Genomic DNA, 5,631 nt, shown 5'->3' with positions numbered 1-5,631 from the left:
TTTCAGTCAGTCAGGTCACCTGAAGTCACACATGCGTACCCACACCGGAAAAAAAACTTTCCACTGTAATAAGTGTAACAAGGGGTTCAGTGTGTCAGGTCACCTGAAGTCACACATGCGTACCCACACCGGAGAAAAACCTTTCCACTGTAATAAGTGTAACAAGGGGTTCAGTGTTTCAAGTAACCTGAAGAAACACATGCGTGTACACACTAGAGAAAAACCTTTCCACTGTAATACGTGTAACAAGGGGTTCAGTGAGTCAAGTAGCCTGAAGTCACACATGCGTACCCACACCGGAGAAAAACCTTTCCACTGTAATAAATGTGACAAGAGTTTCAGTCAGTCAAGTAACCTGAAGAGACACCAGCGTACACACACCAAGCGAAAAACATCTCCACTGTAAACATTGTGAGAATTAACCAGCTGTATGTTGGTAGGGAGGTGGTTATACAAGCAACATATGGATATTAATTCTACTTGTAAAATTTAAAGAAACAGATATTAATATTAAGATAATATTGTGAATTGATTTTTGAAAGTGATTTGATAGCACCACTGCCATAAAGGTTCACGCCAAGTCGGGCCGGGCGCTCCAACGAACATAATTGTCAGTTTTGGTGGTTGGGAAGCCAGCAAGAGAGAGTGTCCTTATCACTGCATTAGAGGCGCCTGTTCAGTGGGGAGGGGAACTTTGGAACATAGCGTGAAACACCATGGCCAGTGAAGCCCACTGTCTGGTGAAAAGCAGTGCTGGTGACTGACGTGTATCAGAGGAGACAAATGTTTCCCAAAAATACATTGTTGTATATATAGTATTTTTTCTTCTCTCTTTTTTTTTTTACTGTTCCTTCAAAAAATTAAGAAAAGAAAGTACATTACCTAAAAAAAATTCCAGACATTTTTGGAACTTTTCCAAATTGTGAAATAGGGCTTAAGTCATTCATTCACAATGTAGGCTATTTTAAGTTTGGCTCCCGGGGAGAGGTCTCTTTTGGGTCTCGAGCTGAAAAACATTTGGGAACCCTGTTCTACACCCTCTACAGTCCAACAGTAGGAGTTAGCAGCAACAGGAGTTAGCAGCAACAGGAGTATAGCGTTGCTCTCGGGCAGAAACCTCTTATCTCCATATTTAAACTTTTTTAGTTTCTGTGTAAATTAACGCCCTACTTGATCATACTACTGTGTCACACAAAATTATCAAATGTAGCAGATTGACAAGCTCGAAACGCGGCACGAAGCGACACGTTTTGAGCTTGTCGATCTGTTACTTTTGCTATTTTTGAATTTGAATCCTGAAAAGTAACAGTTTTGGATATATGAGGTTTCAACCCGACAGACTAAATTGAGGAGAAAATGGTTGTAATTTTTTTTTTATGAATGAATGTATCTGTAATCTATTCATCCAATAAACCAAACCAAATGCAGACAGTATATTTCTATTATCTCCATTTGCTTCCGTGGATTATTTGGCACAAAGAAATGTTATGAGCCAGTTACCCACATAAGTTTGGCCATACTTCATACAACAGCGGTTCTCAGACCTTTTCTTTTTTTTTCTCCTTCAGTACCCCTTTCCCTGATTTCTTATTCCATCATGACTAGAATATTATACATGACTAGAATATTTTTACTCAGAAAACAGCAAAAGAAAACCATAGCGATAGCATAATGATGCCATGAATCAATGATAACTAGGCCTGTCACAATTATTACATAATCGTCTAATCGCAATTATTTGACATAATCACAATTATTTTGTCATAATAGTCACAATCGTTTCCATGTTGAAAATGCATACATAGAAAAACAGAAATAGCTGATCTACAAGCTTACAATGCGTCACTTTGTGACGCGTCGTAAGCTTGTAGATCAGCTTTTTTCGCAATTTTTACCTTTTTGTTTTTGTAAAAAAAATTACAAGTCAGTAATTTCTTTGTATAGCCTATTTCAGTTATTTGACATTATCTTCCCTGTGCAATTTTTCATTACGAAGCCTAAAAGGCAAACAGAAATTATTTTTTTATTCATTTGTTCCAATATTTCAATGCCAAAAATGCAATTAAATCGTTAATCGCAATTATTAGTGTGACAATTAATCGTCAACTTACATTTGTAACCGTGACAGCCCCAATGACAACCCACCCTACTTTTTGGGGGGTCAGCAACCCGCAGCTCTGGAGCCACATGTGGCTCTAGCCCCTCCCTAGTGGCTCCCTGTAGCTTTACAAAATATAATTATATGGAAATTAACAATGTTTTTTTTTTTTTTTCATCTTCATTATTACCCAATTTTAAAGAAGAGCACCTTGTTTTGGAGTTTTACTCTAGACCTTTTCCCCCCCACTTTTTTTCTTGTGAAATGTGATATATAACCATAATGCCATTATAAACTACTACAAGTCGCACTGTTTTCAGCGGGAAGTGAGATTCCCCATTCTAGTGAATGCAGCAGCCTAGAGGGCGGAGACAAAAGTACACCGTGCGCATGTCACTGATCACATGACCTCAATCAATTCTCCAGTTCTAGGCAACATAGAGGGGGGGGGGACTTTTTTCTTATTTATTATTATATTATATTTCCACAAAAAAATGCTATAGCATCCTCCTTTGGCCAATTGGAGTAAGATTGGTTTCAGTGATATTTGGAATGATCCTCTACATTACTGCAAAGTTTCAAAAACATGTGAGTCTGCATGTATGTGTTAGCGGCAGACGAATCATTTTCATAAAACTGCAATATTCATTGGCTCATAAAAGCTTAATTTTTTCACTTATGGAAAATCCGCTTATACAGTTTTGTCGGCATAGGTCCAAAGTATATGTGTAGACATTTTTGTTTACATTGCTCAAAAATCCCAGGAAGAGATTGATTTGAACAGTTTTTCATATAATTCAAAATGGTGGGTGATCTAAAGGTCATAGGTCAAAGTGGCAAAGTTGTTCGGCATGAGGACACACATATGTGTATTGAAGTTTCATGGCTGTAGGTCAAACAGGGCATGAGTTATACCTGTTCAAAGTTTGCCTTTTTTATTGAGTGCTATAGCGCCACCCTTTGACGAATGAATGTAAGTTTCATCTCTTGACCGTTTTCTATGGCCCTCAACCATATCGCTGAGTTTCGTAAAAAGTTACTGCACGGTTAAGCTAATTCTGCCATTTATGCGTAAAACGGCATAATAACTTCTATTAGCCTGCTGATCCAGATCTGCACTCTGAATAAGTGGTTCTCAAAATTTTTCCTGTCCAGGACCCCCAAATTAATATGTATATTAATATTATAATGATATCAAAATGAGCTGGCTGCCATCAGTCAGTTTTAGTTTAAGATTTTCACCTATGCAGTGATGTCAAGTGCCCTCCCGCCTCCTTAATCTTGCAACTGTGCCTTGACACTGGCAGAAGCAACGCCCATGTAAGGTGGACTACCAAACTCCCACGCATTCCCAGGAGATTAGACCATGTCTGGCCAAGTGTTTGTCATTCTGCTATTCCACTTTGAAGGGACGCAAGCGTTTCTGCGACTGAGGTAAAACCCTTTTCCCCCACATATTACCCTAATTTTGAATTGATATACTAGTATTGTGCATTATGAAAACATTGTTGGCAACAGTGCACAATAACAGATAGAAACGGTGAGGGATGTATCTGTACACCGACAATATTCATCTCTGTGCTAGGCCAGGCCTTGTGAACACAGGACACAGGTGTGTAGGTTGAAATAAACAATGAATAGACCTAAGCAGTGGTTTTCTTGGTGTTGGATCCTGTGAGGAAGTGATATTGAATATAAAGTTGTATAACGTTCTGTTTGTATATGTTGTGGATCTATAAAGTGACTGCATGTATCATTGGTTCTTCATCAGTTAGCAAAGACTCCACATGCGTCATCATGCTAGATGTGGTCTTGTCTGCCTTGATTTGTGAGCACAGTTGATTCTCATTCATTCTCCCTTGTTTCATGTCAGTGTGTGTGTGTGTGTGTGTGTGTGTGTGTGTGTGTGTGTGTGTGTGTGTGTGTGTGTGTGTGTGTGTGTGTGTGTGTGTGTGTGTGTGTGTGTGTGTGTGTGTGTGTGTGTGTGTGTTGAGGGAGAAGAGAAAAAGAAGGGGAGAGATAGATAAGAGAAAAAGGGAGGGAGAGAGATTCAGTTAATCAAATGGTGCTTCAGTTTATAGAACAATGCACTAGAATAAAGAACCTATAAAGAACAGTACAGTGGCTGAACAGCTCTTTGTATGACAGAGGTTCTTTGTTTATATAGCAGTGGTTCTCAAACTGGGGTCCGGGGACCCCCAGGGGTCGTTGAGGGGGTTCCAAGGGGTCCCTGGCAAAAGGTTATGCGTAGCATCAAAATCATTTTAACCACTTTAACCCTATTCACATCGCCTATTTGAAAATAGCAAATCTACAAGCTCACAACGGGTCGCATTGAAACACCTTGCGAGCTTGTACATCTGCAAAAAAAAATTAAAGAGTCTTGATAGAATTTTGAATATTTTTGAAACATTTGAACAACACAAATTGTGTATGATTACACCTACATGACCATAACTGACTGACACATACAAAAATAAATCAGATGGGGGTCTGTGGCCAATAGCTTTGATATGAAAACATTTGAGAACCACTGACTGGTATATAGCGCCTCAACCATCCAAAAGAACCACTAAAATACCACTGGAGAACCGCATGTTTGCTCTGTACTTTAAAAACTTTTACCAATCATTGTCCATGTACATTAGGTGTAATCAAAGTTAAATTGTTATATACTGTAGCTCAGGGATCTTCAACAGGGGGTCCCCCCTAGGGGGTCCTCAGAGTTACTACAGGGGGGTCGCCAATTCTTTTTTTTTCATTAACCACTTGAACCCTAGAATCCCCATTCTGAGGAGATCTTTAGCCGGAAATGGCAGACCTGCGAGGCGTTAGATGAGCTTGTAGATCAGCTATTTTCGGCAAAGAGGTTTGGTGTTGAGGGGAAAAAGAGCAAACTAAGTACAGAGTGAAAGGTCACGTTTACTAAGGATTGATGGTTATTGATGGTTAATACACGTTAACATAAATCCAATGACTGTGCTGTCAAACAAGTCCATGGAGCTATTTATGAAATCTATGAAAAGGTTTAATCTGCAACACAATTTTCATACAATATGTAGTGGGTGGGGGGTGCCTGCTTCATCTCTCTCTCAGCTAAGGGGATCTTGACCTGAAAAACATTGAAGACCCCTGCTGTAGCTTATTAGCTCTAAATTATACTGTAACTAACTCCCGGAAATAGCCAATCTATAAGCTCCCAACATGTCACATCTGTGACACGTTGTGAGCTTACTAAATCAGCTGTTTTCGGCCCTCGAAACCGTACAGAGCACAGTGATGGAAGACTCTTTTGAACATAGCCGATCTACAAGCTCACAATGCGCATTGTGAGCTTGTAGATCTGCAATTTTCAAATAGCTGAAATATTTATAGGGCTGAAGTGGTTAGTGTGTTTTGTACTAATAATCAATCTACTAAGTAACTAGTAACTAAAGTTTTCATATCATTGTAGTGGAGTAAAATAACAATATTTTACTCCTGAGATGTAGTGGGGTAGAAGTAAAAGTATTGAAAATTGTAAACACTGAAGA

This window comes from Gymnoscopelus braueri (assembly GCF_963280865.1).
Source record: "Gymnoscopelus braueri genome assembly, chromosome: 22".
Lineage (NCBI taxonomy): Eukaryota > Metazoa > Chordata > Actinopteri > Myctophiformes > Myctophidae > Gymnoscopelus > Gymnoscopelus braueri.
The sequence above is the reverse complement of the archived record's forward strand: the minus strand, read 5'-3'. Positions refer to the sequence as shown.